The following is an 18,893-nucleotide window of genomic DNA, read 5'->3' as shown; positions in this document are numbered from 1 at the left end:
ACTAACCAGGAGATCATGACCTGAGCCAAAACCAGGAGTCTTATGTTCAACCGGCTGAGCCACCCAGGTGCCCCAGTATCTCTATATTTTTTATAGATGAGGAAACTGCAAGCCGTGTTTGATCAAGAAGTGCGACCTGATCACACAGGTGATAAGAGATGGAGTTGGGCAACCACTGGTCAGGGTTCCTTATGACAAATAAGTCAGACACAATTTTTTCTTTCTTTCTTTCTTTTTTTCTTTCTTTCTTTCTTTCTTTCTTTCTTTCTTTCTTTCTTTCATGTTTATTTATTTTTGAGAGAGAGAGAGTGCAAGCAGGGAAGGGGCAGAGAGAGAGGGAGACACAGAATCCACAGCAGGCTCCAGGCTCTGAGCTGTCAGCACAGAGCCCGATGCGGGGCTCAAACCTACGAACCTCAAGATCATGACCTGAGCCAAAGTCAGAGACTTAATCGACTGAGCCAGCCAGGTGCCCCGAGTCAGACACAATTCTCAATTCAAATAAACATGCAAACCTGAGACAACCATCTCACATCTGAATTCTGACTCTGATGGCGATGGATGGGTAAATACAGCAGGGAGTCTAAATGAACTACACTCCTATGCCTGTATAAGCTCCACAGTGAGGGCTGTTTCTTCCGGTGAGTTCTCTTTATGGTAACCCTAACCTTGCAGGATCAAGGATACCTTTGCTGTGTTTCCCATCCTGGAGAACTATAACTTTTGTCTCTGTTATCTCTAGCATCTGGCACAGTGTCTTTTCCATTATAATAAGGGTAATGATAATTCTCGTTTATTCTCAGCTCACTCTATGCCTAGAACTGTACTAAGGGTTTTACATGTGCAATCTAATTTTATCCTCAAATTTTACCCTCTGAAAAGGGTAATATTAAGCCACACCTTCCACAAGAAGAACAAAAGCTAGGAAAAAAGAAAAAAGGAAGGAAGGAAGAGAAAGAAAGAAAAAGAAAGAAAGAAGAGAAAAAGAAAGGAAAAGAAAGCTTAGATAGCTTAGGCCACTTGCCTATGAGGACGAGGCTAATGGACGGTGAAGCAGAGATGCCAACATTGTCCACACACCAGGCTAGATGAGGAAGCCCAGACACGATGCCCTGACTCACTGGACCTGTCGCCTGGTCTGAAAAATTGTCCTGAGCTTGCTTCTGTCTCCCAAGCACTTGAACTGGAAATATACAATCAGGCCCTTGTTAGCTACAGGGATGCTGTGAAGTAGACCCAGCTATGAGGTTTCACGGCCTGAAATTATGAGGTAGAACTGTCTTAAACTGTGGAAACATTCATTCAGCTGTGTGACATTTCCATTATCATTTTACTTAAGCTAGTCCAATTAACAAAACAAGGGGGAAGACTGTAGGAGGAAAATTGTATTTATTTTTAAGTTTATTTATTTATTAACTTTTATTTTGTTTCATTTATTTATTTATTTATTTATTTATTTATTTATTTATTTAAAAAATTATATTTTGAGAGAGAAAGAGCACAGGGAAGGGGCAGAGGAAGAGAAAGAATCCCAAGCAGGCTCCACACCCAGCCAAGAACCCCATTTGGGCTCGATCTCCAGACCATGATGACATGATGACCTGAGCCGAGGTCAAGAGTCGGACACCCGACCAGCTGAGCCACTCAGGCACCCCTAGTTTATTTATTTAAGTAATGTCTACACCCAGTGTGGGGCTCAAGCTCATGATCCTGAGATCAAGAGTTGCACGCTCTTCCAACTGAGCAACCAGGTGCCCCTGTAAGGAGAGAAATTTAAACTACAGCCAAATATGCATCCACTTGTTTTCCCAAAGGATCAGTTACCTCACAAATATCCCCAAATTCCTCCCAAATGGAACACGTCTTAAGAGTTCATGGAAAGGGGCGCCTGGGTGGCTCAGTCGGTTTAGCGGCCGACTTCGGCTCAGGTCATGATCTCACGGTCCGTCCGTGAGTTTGAGCCCCGCGTCGGGCTCTGTGCTGACAGCTGGGAGCCTGGAGCCTGTTTCAGATTCTGTGTCTCCCTCTCTCTCTGCCCCTCCCCAACTTGCGCTCTGTCTCCCCCTGTCTCAAAAATAAATAAAAAAACGTTAAAAAAAAAAAAAAAAGAGTTCATGGAAAACAAGGTCTCCAACCTGAATGGCCAGTGTTACATGGCAAAACTAGAGAAACAGAATCTTCTCAGGGGCCCTCCATCTTTGCGATCTCTGGACACTAGACACAGAAACGTTTTTAGAAGACAGATTTGGTATCATTCTCCACTTAAAGAGGGACACAGTAGTCAAACTAAAAGGTACACTAAAAAGTCTCATGATAAAAGGATTTTTAAATATTTTTTTTCAGTGAAATCTATGCCTGAGAAAGAACAAAGTCATTCTAACACTATATATACATCTAAAGAACATGCTATGTAGTTAAAAAGATTGAGACAAAACTTTATGTACTGATTGATATAAGACAGTATCCCAGAAAGCTATATCTGTATCTATATCAATATAGATGTTTTATGTATGTATGTATGTATGTATGTATGTATGTATTTAGAGAGAGAGAGCCTGCACTCGCATGAGTAGGGGACAGGCAGAAAGAGAGGGAGAGAATCTCAAGTAGGCTCCACACTCAGCATGGAGCCAGACAAGGGACCTGATCCCATGACACTGAGATCATGACCTGAACCAAAATCAAGAGTTGAAGCCTTGGGGTGCCTGGGTGGCTCAGTTGGTTGAGTGTCTGACCTCAGCTCAGGTCATGATCTCACAGTCCGTGAGTTTGAGCTCCGCGTCGGGCTCTGTGCTGACAGCCTGTTTCAGATTCTGTGTCTCCCTCTCTCTCTGACCCTCTCCCGTTCATGCTCTGTCTCTGTCTCAAAAATCAATAAACATTAAAAAAAAATTTTTTTTTAAAAAGAGTTGGAGCCTTAACCGACTGAGCCACCCAGGCGCCACCCCCCCCCCGATATAATTTTTTAAGTAATCTCCACACCCAACGTGGGACTCAAACTCATGACCCTGAGATCAAGGGTCACATGCTCTTCTGACTGAGCCAGCCAGGCACCCCCCAACATATTTTGAAGTAAAAAAGAAAGATAGACCCACTACTTGCATTTAAAACATGGGGGTGGGGGGGAAATGGGCATATATATTCATGTGTGGCTGGAAAATCTCTGGAAGGGTACTGGTCATCACAGAGGTCATCTGTAGAGAGAGGAATGGGGAAAAGATCAAAGGAAGGCTTATTTTTCACTGTGTATTACCATGTGCAAATACTTGTTCAAAAAATACTTTCAAGGGGCGCCTGAGTGGCTCAGTCAGTTAAGCATCTGACTTCAGCTCGGGTCATGATCTCCCGGTTCATGAGTTCAAGCCCTGCGTTGGGCTCTTTGCTGTCAGCACAGAGCCTGCTTAAGATCCTCTGTCTCGGGGCGCCTGGGTGGCTCAGTCGGTTAAGCATCCGACTTCAGCTCAGGTCACGATCTCGCGGTCCGTGAGTTCGAGCCCTGCATCGGGCTCTGGGCTGATGGCTCAGAGCCTGGAGCCTGCTTCCGATTCTGTGTCTCCCTCTCTCTCTGCCCCTCCCCCGTTCATGCTCTGTCTCTCTGTCTCAAAAATAAATAAACGTTAAAAAAAAAAAGAAAGAAAGCTGATATTCAAAAAAAATTAATTAATTAATTAAAAAAAAGATCCTCTGTCTCTCTCTGCCCTCCCCCCACCCTCATGTATGCTGTCTCTCTCTCTCTCTCCCAAAGTAAACTTAAAAAAAAAGATTTCATTTGGTTTAGAAAACAACCTGAAGGAGGAACAAAAGCATGCCTGCTACATTTGTAATTGCTATGGAAGATAAACCTGATCATTTGATGCTCATATCTTCCTGGGGTCTGTCCTGAGTAGAGCATTCAATGCTTCTCTTACTCTAACCCCAGCCTGTCTTTCTAGCTTCATCTCCATTTCTATCTTTGCTCTACTCCTGCAATCCACACAAGGACGGGGTACTCCAGGTACACAAAATTGCACATCTTCCCATGTTTTTGCTCACATTATTCCATCTGCCTGGAAGGCTTTCCCCCTTTCCACCAGGTGATATCCTCCAAAGCTCAGCTCGTGAAGCCTGAGACAAATCCAGCAAGGTATCATCTGTTCTTGGAGCACATTGTTAACCCTTTAAAACCCCTGTGTGTTAAGGGCTGTAATACTTAATTATCTGTCAATTATCAGGCAACCTGAGATCCCTGGAGGGCCAGCCTCCTGACTGACTCATCTCTGTCACCCAGCACACAGTCCAGTACCTGAGCCGTAGATTCATTCTGCTTGCATCAAGTCCAGTTTAACTAGTACTCCATCTAGAATAACTCCACTTTTGCTGCTTCCCACTAGCCTGGGGTCATCACACACCAAAGCATTTCTGGGTTGTGGGTGATTCACAGGAAGACCTGGTTATCCAACAGCCAATGCCAGGGCAAAGCCTCAAGGAATAGACACACCCAGGCCATACCCACACATTTGGAGTGCAGTGGTTTCTCTGGAGTCTGTTTACAGCACACATGTTACACTGAGGATGATGTTTTGATGAACTGCTTCAAAATATTTTTCCATACCAAAATTCATCGGGCTGAAGGTCCTCCCCCCTTAACTCAGAAAATCAAGCTTTAGGGCACCTGGCTGGCTCAGTTGGTTGAGCAGCTAACTTTGGCTCAGGTCATGTTCTCGCAGTTCATGAGTTCAAGCCCAGTATCCAGCTCTGTGCTGACAGCTCAGAGCCCGGAGCCTGCTTCGAATTCTGTGTCTCCTTCTCTCTCTGCCCTTCCCTGGCTCGCACTCTGTCTCTCTCTCTCAAAAATAAATAAAACTTTTTAAAAAATTTTAAAAAGACAATCATGCCTTGACATCTAAGGCTGATTTAGAAATCATTTTCTGTCTGGCTTCTCTTTATTTATGACCATTTCTGCTTCCACAGCATGTTTTTTCCCCTGTTCCAGAAAAAAGGAAAGAAGAAAGAAAGAAAGAAAAGAAAGAACGAACAAATCCTGGAGACTTTTGTTTGTATTTCTCAAGGAGCAATGTAAGGCTTTGCTAAGCAACTGTGTTGATGCAAAGAGCAGAGAAGAGGAGGTGGGGGCAGGGGAAAGGCATTTAATACCATTTCTTTACACACACACACACACACACACACCCCACAAATTACCTCCATTATTCTAGCTCCATTATTCTAGCCACTGAACTCAGACAATACAAGACTCTGGACCATGGTAGCCTTTCCTTTAAAAAGAGAGTAAAAATACTTAGCCAACCGAAGAACGTCTTAGGGTCCCTTCCAGCTTCCTGGTGCTACAACTCCACTTTCACACCCAAAGATAGAAACCCAAATGTAGTTTAAATAGTCATTGAGTCCAATGAGACACTAAGGGATGCAAATTCAGAGGCTGAGAGCTGGATATCCCAAAGCTGATTCTGATTTGCCTTTGAACAGTCCACTTTATCTCTCCAATGGCAAGAGGCCAACAGAGAAATAAATATTGGAGAAAAAAGGATCCTTAGTTTGGAACACTTAAAGGCTAAGAATATTGGAAGCCCCATGATTCTGACGTGAGAAGTGTTCAAGAAAAAATTATTCCAACACTTGCTAAAATGGTAAGGAAGACTTTATTCAAAACTTTGCAAAGTCTCGGGGCGCCTGGGTGGCGCAGTCGGTTAAGCGTCCGACTTCAGCCAGGTCACGATCTCACGGTCCGTGAGTTCGAGCCCCGCGTCGGGCTCTGGGCTGATGGCTCGGAGCCTGGAGCCTGTTTCCGATTCTGTGTCTCCCTCTCTCTCTGTCCCTCCCCCGTTCATGCTCTGTCTCTCTCTGTCCCAAAAATAAAATAAACGTTGAAAAAAAAAAAAATTAAAAAAAAAAAAAAACTTTGCAAAGTCTAGACAGCAGAGAGTTGTAAAGCAAAGATAGCAGAGAAGCTTGGGATTTCAGCCAAGAAGCAGAGTGAGGGAGTTAGTGGATAGAAAATTACTAACAAGACTTCCGGGGTAGGGGGTTTCTTGCTAAACTGACCTAGTAGGACTCCTGGCTAAGGGCAGGTCAAGGTGGGGAGTGAAGAACTTGATCAGATATCAAGGGTCAGGGATTCATACTAAACTGACCTTGGCAGGATTCTTGCTAAGGCTGGACTGGGCAGGCAGAAGACACTTTGGGGCCCAAAGGTGAGGCTTATCCAGAAAGAAGGCTTGGAGGAGAGGCACCTGGCTGGCTGACTCAGTGGAGCACCTGACTCTTTATCTCAGGATCCTGAGTTCAAGCCCCACTTTGGCTGTGGAGCCTACTTAAAAAAAAAAAAAAAAAGGAAAAAGAAAAAAAAAAAAAGAAAGAAGGCTTAGAGGAGCCTGACCCAAAGTTTGGTCAGGGAGAGTCTTTGTCAGGAACCAATACTAACTTCCTGCACTCTGCCCCTCCCCACTGGTTAAAGGAACTAACACTCAGAAAACATTTAAAACACCCTCATAATATTTTTTTTAATGTTTATTCATTTTTGAGAGAGAGAGCAAGCAGGGAAGGGGCAGAGAGGGGGACAGAGGATCCAAAGCAGGCTCTGAGCTGTCGGCACAGACCCTTATGAGTGGCTTGAACTCATGAACCACAAGATCATGACCTGAGCTGAAGTTGGAAGCTGAACCGACTGAGCCACCCAGGCGCCCCAATCCTTTTTTTTTTTTTTTTTAAATAATCTCTACCCCCAATGTAGGGCTCAGGGCTCAAACTCACAGCCCTGAGATCAAGAGTCACATGTTCTACCCACTGAGCCATTCAGGTGCCCCTATAACCCTATTTTTGTTTGGGGAGGGGGAACTGGAATTTTATCATTATATTACAAAAGATTATTTCTAGAAGGTGGAATTGCAAGCAATTTTTATTTCTTTCTTTGAGTTTTTCTATACTTACCAAAAAAAAAATTTTTTTTAAGGCCCCAATAATGTTTGCTTTTAAAAGAAGTGAAGGCAGCTGTCTCTCCTGCACTGGGGCCATCGATGCCACTAAGCCTTCTAAACAAAATGAAGAGACTCTGTCATTCCACTTACCCATTGAACTTGGGGTCAGAGGGCAGGTCTCAGAGCTGGAAAAAATTACTTCCAGAAGGAAAGCTGCAACGCCAGCCTGTTTAAAAAACATGCAATGAAGTGCCCTGGAACCAGAGCAAGTCAGCAAAATTCTTATTATTTGAAACATGGAAAATCAAATTAACTCTTTCCCTACACCTTAAAAAAAAAAAAAAAAAAAAAAAGGAATAAAGTATGCAGGCCTAAGGCAAGATGCCAAACTTAGTTTCAGGATTTTAAAGGAGAAACCACTTCTCTTTAGTTTTATTACAGCACAGGGTATAAAGCTGGGCCTCATATCCATTATTTCCATGCAAATCCCTTCAAAAATGAGTTGGCTGCACTCCAGATGCCCAGATCTCAAAGGAACTCTGTTTCCAGTGAGGCCCCTACCCTGTAGCTAGGAGTCTCTTTTCTCTACTTTCTTTTTTTTTTTCTTTTTTAATTTTTTTAATGTTTCTTTTTGAGAGAGAGAGAGAAAGTTCAAGTGGGGGAGAAGCAGGGAGAGAGGGGCACCGAAGATCCCAAGCAGGCTCCACACTGACAGTGGTGAGCCTGATGTGGGGCTCTAACCCACGAAACATGAGGTCATGACCTAAGCTGAAGTCAGAGCTTTAACCGACTGAGCCACCCAGGTGCCCCTCTTCTTTGCTTTCATATGGAGGGAAGGGAGAAAAGATGCTGTCTTTTCTGTCACACACTGAAATTGTCTTGGATTGGGGAACAAACTGTTGCTTTGTCCTTCTCACAAGCTACCTGTTACCAGTTGTTTAAGCTTCATAACAGGAATGCAGGATTACCTCGTGTTCATCTGTACCTTCTAGAACCCCCCCGCCCCCCAACCCCAGCATGGCTCAAAAGCCAGACAATGGTTCTCTGAACAAGATGGTTAAAGAACAACAGTGTGATATGGAAGGACTGGATGTTCAAGTCGGTGCTAACCAACCCTGGTTTGGGACTGCATGGATGCAGTTCATTCAGCGTTCACTAGAGCATCCAAATAGAACAGGAGGCTTTGTAGAAATACCTATAATACAACAAGAAAAAGTACTTGGGGCGCCTGGGCGGCTCAGTTGGTTAAGCATCGTGAGTTTGAGCCCTACATCGGGTTCTCTGCTGTCAGCGTGGATTCTGCTTCCAATCCTCTGTCTCCCTCTCTCTTTTTCCCTCTCCCACCTCTCTCCTGCTCTCAAAAATAAGGAAAAAAAGAAAGAAAAAAAATACTTATTGAGCCTGCTAAATCCCAGGTGCTGCTTTGGTTAATAAAGAGGAAGACACAGGGGTGCCCTGGGGGCTCAGTCGGTTGAGTGTTGAGCTTCCGACTCCTGATTTCGGCTCCAGTCATGATCTCATGGTTTGTAGGGTCAGGCTCTGAGCAGACAGTGCGGAGCCTGTGTGGGATTCTCTCTCTCTCTCTCTCTGCCCTTCCCCTACTCTCTCTCTCTCTCTCTCTCTCTCAAAATAAATAAGATGTTTAAAATAAAGAGGAAGACACAAAGATGGAGGAAACATTTCCATTCACTCAGATAGCTTGCAATCTAGTGTTTTTCAAAACATCAGAGCCTTGGGGCTCCCGGGTGGCTCCTGGTTGAGCGTCTGACTTGGGCTCAGGTCATGATCTCACGGTTTGTGAGTTCGAACCCCACATCTGGCTCTGTGCTGACAGCTCAGAGCCTGGAGCCTGCTTCAGATTCTGTGTCTCCCTCTCTCTCTGCCCCTCCCCTGCTCATGCTCTGTCTCTCTCCCTCTCAAAAATAAGTAAGAAAACAAAACAAAAAAAAAAATCAGAGCCTTCATAACAAATTTATGGTGAGAAAAACAAAGCAGGGGAAGAGCATACAGTAAAAAGAATGAGCTATCAACTAATGCAATGGCTAGTGTAGACCTTACTTGGATCCTAATTTGAACAAACCAAATGTGAAACAATTATGAGAAATTTGAACACTGACGGGGTATTTGATACAAAAAAACAAAAGGAAAAACAAAGGGATACATGAATGTGATTTATGAAGAAATGAATATGTTCTGAAAATACTTCCACCTTAAAAAAAATCAGCGCGTTGGGTAAGCTGTTTGGTGATTTTCTTTTCTGATCTTCAGCAAAAATGATTACTAACCTCAGTCATCACCTCCTACAATAAGGTATATCCGGTAGCAGAGAGCTTATAAAATATACTTGCCAATAAGTTGCAAAAACACCAACAATTTTTTAAGTTTATTTATTTATTTTGAGAAAGAGAGGATATGTGCACGGGGGGGGGGGGGCAGAAAGGGGGGGTAGAAAGAGAGAGAGGGAGAAACAGCAAAAAGAGAGAATCCCAAGCAGGCTCCACACTCTCAGCACAGAGCCCAATGTGGGACTCGAACCCACAAACTGTGAGATCATGACCTGAGCCGAAGTCAAGAGTTGGATGCTTAACTGATCCACCCAGGCACCCCCCCAAAACATTAACATTTTAAAATAACATCTTTGAAGGAGAAACATTTCTGTTTTCCAATAAACTCTGGGATCATACTTTCCCCACCCACCAGAAAGAAAGAAAAGGAAAGAGAAAGAAAGAAAGAAAGAAAGAAAGAAAGAAAGAAAGAAAGAAGAAAAAGAAAGAAACCAGGAAAGAAAAAGAATAGCATTGGCAAAACAAAAAGAAAGGGTGTGAGCCTTCAAATAGAGATAGGAGGCTACAAATTTTGGTCTTGCTCTCAGGATGGTGACATTACTCCTCTTACTAGGACAAAGAATCACATTGAGAATATTAAGATTTATGTGGTTCCTTTAACTTAACTAATTTCCATTCCACATACATAACATTGCTTATGTTGACTTACACTCCTAGAATAGAATCAGGAAATCTACTATAGCTAAAAGGAACTTTGTTTCATTTGTTTCTGTTCCTCCCCATTCTGTCAAACCACACTGGATAAAGAGACCGTGGCCCACGGAAGTTAAGCCAGTGCTCAGGGTTCCACAGCTCAGTCACTAACTAGCTGGCGTGGGAGCGAGGGAAAGTTCCAAGTCTTGGTCAGAAGCAGAGGTCAGCAGTGCTTGCTCCTGTAGCACATATACTGAAATTGGAATGATACAGACATTAGAATGGCCCCTGAGCAAGGATGACACACAAATTTGTGAAATGTTCCACATTTTTTGGGTGATGTAAAGGGGGTTCAGAGTACACATATCTTGATGAGCAGCAAGAAATGTATAGGATTACTGAATCATTATATTGATTCTAATATAATAAAACTAGTATAACACTGTATGTTAATTATACTTGAATTAAAAAAGAATTATGGGGGCATCTGGGTGGCTCAGTCAGTTGAGCGACTGACTCTTGATTTCAATTTCAGCTCAGGTCATGATTCCAGGGTCGTGGGACCAAGCCCCAGGTCAGGCTCCTTGCTGAACATGGATTTCTTTCTCCCTTTGCCCTTCTCCTCCACTTGCTCTCTCTCTCTCTCTCAAATTAAAAAAAAAGAATTATGGCCTAAAAATAATAAAATAAAATAAAATAAAATAAAATAAAATAAAATAAAATAATAAAATAAAATAAAATAAAGCAGAGGTTGCAAATTATGGGTGCTAGGCCAAGTCTGGCCCACTGCCTGTTTTTGTATGGCCTGTAAGCTAAGGGTAATCTTTATATTTTTTAATGCTTGAAAGGAAAAAAAAAGGAAGACTATTTCTTGACATGTGAAAATTATATAAAACTCAATTTTTCACGTCCCTACTGTTGTGTTGGGAGATCGGCACATGCATTCACATATGTATGCTATGTGGCTGCGTTTGTCAGTCGAGTTGAGTGGCTCCAACAAAATCCGTATGGTCTGCAAAACCTAACCTATCTCTGTCTCCTCTCTGGCCCTTTACAAAAAAAGTTTGCAGAATCCTGGTCGAGAGCCCTATCGGCGCCAAGACTGCTTTGCAGAACAGGGCCAGACGTATGGCAAGGATCATTCCTTAGTGTACACACGACAGGCCTTCAGACCTTCGGGATCTAGTCCGTTGCTTTACATGTTCGATGCCGCTGAAGAGGGGAGAACTGGTAGCTGCCCCCTCGGTGTCCTTCAGCCGACATGCGGAGCTGAGGTGGGGTAATTTAGTTTCTGTTCTCACTGCCTACTCAATCACCGGCTCTCAGTGAAGCCTGTCAACAGGGAGACCAATTAGTGCCAATTTCTGTGTAAAAGGCGTTTCCTTCAGGCAAGACTGAGATCACCACTTCATTTCACACAAACAATTCAGGGTCACAAGGTTAACCCGGGTTAGATTCAAACCAGGGCTTAAAAAGTGCAAGGCAGCCTGCTTACCAATCCTTAGAGCTCTCCAGACTCCTTAGGAAAAAAGTGCCAAAGAATTCACCTCATTTACCAGACGGGGACCTAACACTTCGGGGGTAAACAGCCAACAGGCCCTGCAAATTTAATACCCCTCTACAAGATTACCCCCAGATTTCCCACAGATGTTTACGGCAAACTTTATTCGGGCCCTGTGTAGCAATCAGTTTCCTTGGAATTCAAAACCACCAGATAGCAGGCCCTCTACTTCAGAAAACTGAATTTTTTAGGAAATCAGAGACCTCCAAGGGCCAGTGAGTTCTCAAAGCACACTTCTTTCTTTCTTTTTTTTAATGTTTATTATTTTTGAGAGAGAGAGCAGGGGAGGGGCAGAGGACCTGAAGCAGGCTCTGCACTGACAGCAGACAGAGCCTGATGTGGGTGGGGCTCGAACTCAAGAACCTTGAGATCATGATCCAAACTGAAGTTAGACATTTAACTGACTGAGCCACCCAGGCGCCCCTCAAAGCACATTTCTTACGAGTGTAAATATCCTTTTGCATGAAGGGAGAAATGCATTTATAGGCAACCTTGTTTTATACTAGATTGTCTAAAAGTTTACTGTAAATAAATTTGCATGTGTATGTTAGAACATTTTAATAAGATGAGCAGAGCAAACCCTTTGGTAGATCACTTCATAAAGAATATCTCTTTCTGGGGCACCTGGGTGGCTCAGTCGGTTGAGCGCCCAACTTTGGCTCAGGTCATGATCTCACAGCTCACGAGTTTGAGCTCTACATTGGACTCTATGCTGACAGCTTGGAGCCCGGAGCCTGCTTTGGATTCTGTGTCTCCCTCTCTCTCTCTCTCTCTCTCTGCCCCTCCCCCACTCATGCTCCGTCTCTCTGTCTCTGAAAATAAGTAAACTTTTTAAAAAATTAAAAAAAAAAAAGGAATATCTCTTTCTGGGGGCCACCTGCGTGGCTCAGTCTGTTGAGTGTCCAACTTTGGCTCAGGTCATGATCTCACAGCTCAGGCATTCGAGCCCAACACTGAGCTGTCAGCACAGAGCCCACTTCGGATTTTCTGTCCCTCTCTCTCTGCCCCTTCCCCGCTTGCACTCTCTCTCTCTCAAAAGTAAATCTTTTTTTTTTTTTTTTTTTTTTAAAGAATATCTCTTTTCTTTTTTGAGAACTCGTAGTTATGTTATTCAAAAGAATCACATTGTTTTTATTTTTTAAAAATTTTTTAACGTTTATTTATTTTTGAGAGACAGAGCACCAGTGGGGAAAGGGCAGAGAGGGAGGGAGACACAGAATCTGAAGCAGGCTCCAAGCTTTGAGCTGTCAGTACAGAGCCTGAAGCAGGGCTCGAACCCACGAACTGTGACAACATGACATGAGCCAAAGTTAGATGCCTAACCGACTGAGCCCTTCAGGTGCCCCAAATCTCATTATTTTTAAAAATTAAAATGCCACTGATGTAATATAACTTGCTTATTCTACCTACATCAAAATTATTCATTCTTACGTGGACAACTCCATGACATTCACGACATCAGGATTTTTTTAAATCATTTTTTAAAGTTTATTTATTTATTTTGAGAGAGACAGAGAGAGTATGAGCTGGGGAGGAGAAAGGGAGAGAGAGAGAGAGAGAGAGAGAGAGAGAATCCCAGGCAGGCTCTGCAGAGTCAGCACAGAGCCCGACAAGGGGCTCCAACTCACAAAACTGTCACGATTTGTTTTAACGTCAATGTAGCCTTTTTTCATTTGCCTAAAATTTCATTTATATTTTGAATATTAACAGTGTACATACACCCACAGTGTACCCGCTGCTCACAAGAATTTGAAGCCCAATAATTGTTTTCTAATTCCTCACGGACATTCAAATTGCCAAATGATGGTAAGTAATTCACACTAGCAGACAACAGGAAAAGAATTCTTTTAAACTGATTACAATCGCTCAGAAAGGAGATTTGCTGGGGTTTTGTAATTTTTTTAATTTTGATTTAGTTTTATTTTTGGGGGGAGACAAAGCATGAGTGGGGAAGGGGCAGAGAGAGAGAGAGAGAGAGAGAGACAGAGCGAGAATCTTAAGCGGGCTCCAGGCCCAGAAGGGAGTCTGACGCAGGACTCATCTCACAGTCGTGAGATCATGACCTCAGCCAAAATCAAGAGTCACGAAGGCTCTGGGGGCACCTGGGTGGCTCAGTCAGTTAAGCATCCAACTTTGATTCAGGTCATGATCTCACAGTTTGTGGATTCAAGCCCCAGATTGGGCTCTCCGCTGTCAGCACAGAGCCCACTTTGGATCCTCTGTCTCCATCTCTCTCTCTGCCCCTCCCCGCTCCCTCTCTCTCTCTCAAAAATAAACATTAAAAAAAAGAGTTGAAGACTTAACCGATCGAGCCACCCGGGTGCCCCTAATTGATTTTTTAAAAAATCCTTATTTTTGAGAGAGAGCACGCATAAGTGGGGGAGGGGCGGAGAGAGGGGGACAGAGGACCCCAAGCAGGCTCTGTGCTACAGCAGAGAGCCCGATGTGGGGCTGGAACTCAAGAAACGCAAGATCACATCTGATACAGCCAAAAGGCCAAGAAGCGATGAGGAACCGTGAGATCATAACCTGCACTGAAGCCAGATGCTCAACCTATTGAGCCACAAAGGCAGCCCTGATTTTTGTTTTTAAAGTTTATTTTTGAAAGAGAGAGAGAGAGAGCATATTCATATGTGAGTGGGGAAGGGGCAGAGAGAGAGAGAGAGAGAGAGAGAGAGAGAGGAGAGAGAGAATCCCAAGCAGCGTCCATGTTGTCATGCTGTTGTGGAGAAGATACGGATTGTCCAAGGTCTAAGAGGTGAGTGTCAGCTCTCAGCAGTATTCTCCCTTCATAATACTTGGGGCTGTTCTCTCACTGGAGATTGGAGCTTTCCCTCCATTTTATATTTGTGTATTTTTAGTAGGTATGAAGAGAATCATGAGCAAATATGACTTTGTTTCACAATTTTTAATTCAACATACCATTCCCCACCCCCAAATGTTTGGGACAGCCGCTTGCTAAGCATCCGGAATGAAGAGGTGTGCTCTCTTAGCTTTCATCCATCCACTTTTCATCTTCAAACATTTTATGTACATGTGATTTTTTCATCATGGTCGATAACATCTCCATTCTTCGACCCCAAGCTCAACATTTGCAAAGGAAAAGGGGAAACCACAAAGGACTTCTGTGAAACAAAGTGCCTTACTCAGCTGGTTGTGAAACAGCAGTATAGAGAGGGCACCCAGCTGGCTCCGTCAGTAGAGCATGTGATTCTTGATCTTGGAATCCTGAGTTTAAGCCCCACACTAGGTGTAAACTTACTTAAAAATAAAATTATGGGGGCGCCTGGGTGGCTCAGTCGGTTAAGTGTCCGACTTTGACTCAGGTCATGATCTCACGGTCCGTGAGTTCGAGCTCCACGTCGGGCTCTGTGCTGATGGTTTCAGAGCCTGGAGTCTGCTTCAGACTCTGTGTCTCCGTCTCTATTCCTCCCCCACTCACACTCTATCTGCTTCTCAAAAATAAATACACATTAAAAAAGTATTTTAGGGGCGCCTGGGTGGCGCAGTCGGTTGAGCGGCCGACTTCAGCCAGGTCACGATCTCACGGTCCGTGAGTTCGAGCCCCGCGTCGGGCTCTGGGCTGATGGCTCAGAGCCTGGAGCCTGTTTCCGATTCTGTGTCTCCCTCTTTCTCTGTCCCTCCCCCGTTCATGCTCTGTCTCTCTCTGTCCCAAAAATAAATTAAAAAATTAAAAAAAATAAATAAATAAATAAAAAAGTATTTTAAAAAATTATGATAGGAACCATGTTAAGTGCCAAGGAAACACTCTGAGCAGGAAAAAAGAGGACAGATGTGTGAACCTGTTACTGAAGCAGCTACATATCAGTTTCTGATCAGTTCATCATAGCTACATCATTCTTTGTTCTTAAGTTTTTTTTTTCCCCTAATATTTACTTATTTTGAGGGGAGGGGGAGAGAGAGGCAGAAAGAGAAGGGGAGACTCCCAAGCAGGCTCAATGCTATCAGCACGGAGCCTGACATGGGGCTCAATCTCATGAACCTGTGAGATCATGACCTGAGCTGAAACCAAGAGTCGGACGCTTAACCGACTGAGCCACCCAGGCACCGCACCCCCAGCTACCTCATTCTTAAACTACATCGATCGTAAACTGCTTTTCCAAAAATAGCATAGGCTCTCAAAGAAGAATTTGTAGCAAATTTCTCTGAATTCCAGTTCATAATGAAAAGAATCCAAGACATCTTGTTTTTATTTGGTATCTCTCATGAGAATTAAGAAAAACAATCCAAATGTTTTCACTTCCTTAAAAAGCCGGGGAGAGACTGCAGCTAGTGTTACATGGTTTGGCAGGCAAACATCCCTCACAGTCCAAGTGTGATCTGAGCTAGGTCCCCGCGGTTCTGGTTCATTGCCAAAGTATTCTCAGCTGCAAAGTGGGAGGATGAGAAAAAGCCCTACCTTGCAACCTGAAAAGGTGACTGAATGAAAGATGATTTAGGGTAAGGATTGGGGTAAGAAAGGTGTAAAACAATATTGAAATAAGATTAAGATTATACAGTATACTTTGAAACATAGATTTTATGAAATAAATATCATTTCTTACATCTATCTTAGAACTATAAATATCTATCTTATTTACACAACATTCCAGAATTATGTCACTATTTTTAAAAAAAAATTTTTTTTTTTTTTAACATTTATTTATTTTTGAGACAGAGAGAGACAGAGCATGAACGGGGGAGGGTCAGAGAGAGGGAGACACAGAATCTGAAACAGGCTCCAGGCTCTGAGCTGTCAGCACAGAGCCCGACGCGGGGCTAGAACTCACGGACCGTGAGATCATGACCTGAGCCGAAGTCGGATGCTCAACCGACCGAGCCACCCAGGCGCCCTGTCACAATTTTTTTCTTATCCAAACCTTTTCGGTCATGATTTATATTTCCTCTATCGTCCTCTCAATTAAAGTTTGAATGTAAAACCACTTTCATTTGAGACAGTGTTGTCTTGAAAGTACTCAGTAAAGCTTTGAGCATCTTTGCAGTGACTAGAACAATGTAGTTATCTATGGGATTACATCATTTAGGGATAATATATATTTGCTCAAAGTAATTTACATTAAATTTGAATCATTATGTTGTATACCTGAAACTAATGTAACATTGTGTATCAACTATAATAAAAAAAGAAAAAAATTGGGGCGCCTGGGTGGCCCAGTCGGTTGAGCGGCTGACTTCGGCTCAGGTCATGATCTCGCGGTCCATGAGTTCGAGCCCCGCGTCGGGCTCTGTGCTGACAGCTCAGAGCCTGGAACCTGTTTCAGATTCTGTGTCTCCCTCTCTCTCAGACCCTCCCCCGTTCATGCTCTGTCTCTCCCTGTCTCAAAAATAAATGTTAAAAAAAAAAAAGAAAAAAAAAGAGAAAAAATTAATACTCCCTTTACAAATGGGAAGCATTTTAAGATGGGCGAGATGACACTTAAATAGTTACTGCAAAAAAATAAAATAAAATAAATAATAAAATAAATAGTTACTGCAAGAAATAGCTCTGAGCCTGCAGCTTAGACTTTCAACTCTGCTGTTATCTTAATAAAGAGTTTTACTGTCAATATAAGTACTATTAAATCACAGCTGGCCCGAATCAGCATTTTTTTTCTTTTTAGTGTGGAATAGAGCTGAAGATTGAACTCGTAATTTTTTTTTTTTAATTGCAGTAAAAATCCATTTTAGTTTGCTAGGTCAAATCAATCCTTCATATCTACACTGACAAAACCCCACCCACCATACCGTTATTAGTTAAGTTTCTCTCTTTTATACTGTGACACTTCAACTTTTTACTTTTTCCGACTGCCATTTTGGATATAGGTAAAATTAACAGAGTAACTGCCAATCCTCTCAATAATTACAACAGAAGTGTATGTGTGACTTCATAATCTTGGGCAATGGAATCAAAAGAAGTGATGACTTTCTTCTATTCAAGCAGATAAAGACTGGCTTTCAGGAAACAGGAACTGATCTGCTATTTATTAAAGAGGAATCTTTACTTATAACAAATCCTTAATAATTAAAAAAAATTTTTTTTAATGTTTATTTATTTTTGAGACAGAGAGAGACAGAGCATGAACAGGGGAGGGTCAGAGAGAGAGGGAGACACAGAATCCGAAGCAGGCTCCAGGCTGTCAGCACAGAGCCGGATGTAGGGCTTGAACTCATGGACCAAGAGATCATGACCTGCGTTGAAGTCCAACGCTCAACCGACTGAGCCACCCAGGCGCCCCACAAATCCTTAATAACTTAAAACAAAAGTACTGCTGGAACTATGCTGAATGCACAGGAAAGCAAGAAGCTTGTGGATCATAGCTTCTACCTCTAGGCTTCAATTTCCTCAATTTATCTGCAGACGGCTGGAAGGCGCATGCAACCGAGAGCTAACCACGGCCATACCTTAAAATAGACGCAAATTAACTATGGAGCTAAAGAATTAACTTTAGAATGGTACACGTCTCATTTTATTCCAAATTCCAATCCATTTTCTCCTCCTCCCCCTCCTCCTTCTTTTTTTAATGTTCATTTATTTTGAGAGAGAGAGATTGAGCACAGGCAGGGGAGGGGCAGAGAGAGGGAGGGAGGGAGAGAATGCGAAGCAGGCTCTGTGCAGTCAGTGCAGAGCCCAGCGGGGGGCTCTCACAACCATGATATCATGACCTGAGCCCAAATCAAGAGTCAGACACTTAACCGACTTAGCCACCCAGGTGCCCCTCCAAATTCCAATTCTTACAGTGATGGTTGATACTCTTCTGGAAACAGTAGCTAAAGGTTAAACATTCACCTCTTGTAAACATTTCCAAAAGCCAAGTGACTGCCTCCTGAATTTGCAAAGCTGATAAAAACTCTGGGATAAATAACAGATGGTTTGGGAAATGGCTTAAGTGTATCCCAAGGCTAGTATATTTTATACCTTAAGGAAGAATGGTTCAAAGTAGGTTTTAATTAAATATTTATGTTATAGCCAGAAACAGCAAGCGTTCTTTGTATGGCCAGGGACTGGCTTTCAACAGGTCTATCTATCTCAGCAAGGAAATGAATGGACATTAAATATTTATTCTATACATGTTAAAAGTAGATTCTGCGTTTTCCCTGCCTGAAGGAAGATAAAAAAGGCTAGAGATAACCAGTGAGCTGCATTTGGAAATACAATATTTAAAAAAATAAATAAATAAAAGGAAATATAATCTCATAAAAAGACTGGGAGGCCAGGTTCAAGTAGGAAGCAGACTTGAGGTTTTACTAAGGCAAGATGATGCGAAATATTAAACCCTATGCCATTTATCTGAATTATTCAATAAAGGAATAACTTTTTTGGTTGCATTTTCTTACCTTTAGAATGGGGAAATAATATGATCGAAAGAATTTTTTTCTGCAGCATAAATAATTGTTATAAAAAGAGTCAACAGGCCCAAGATGGAGTCATTTGTGCTAAGTCCA

At 42.7% G+C, this 18,893-nt stretch overlaps 1 non-coding gene across 1 annotated transcript; it reads left to right on the top strand.

Annotated features, from left to right (window-relative positions):
* Window positions 1-10,118: 10,118 nt before the first annotated feature.
* LOC122202865 lies at window positions 10,119-10,222 on the top strand. The gene has a single exon (XR_006194922.1). It is a non-coding gene; the product is annotated as a U6 spliceosomal RNA (small nuclear RNA).
* Window positions 10,223-18,893: the final 8,671 nt, after the last annotated feature.

Source organism: Panthera leo, chromosome D2 (genome assembly GCF_018350215.1).
Source record: "Panthera leo isolate Ple1 chromosome D2, P.leo_Ple1_pat1.1, whole genome shotgun sequence".
NCBI classification, from domain to species: Eukaryota; Metazoa; Chordata; class Mammalia; order Carnivora; family Felidae; genus Panthera; species Panthera leo.
This window is presented reverse-complemented; position numbering and strand designations above follow the sequence as displayed.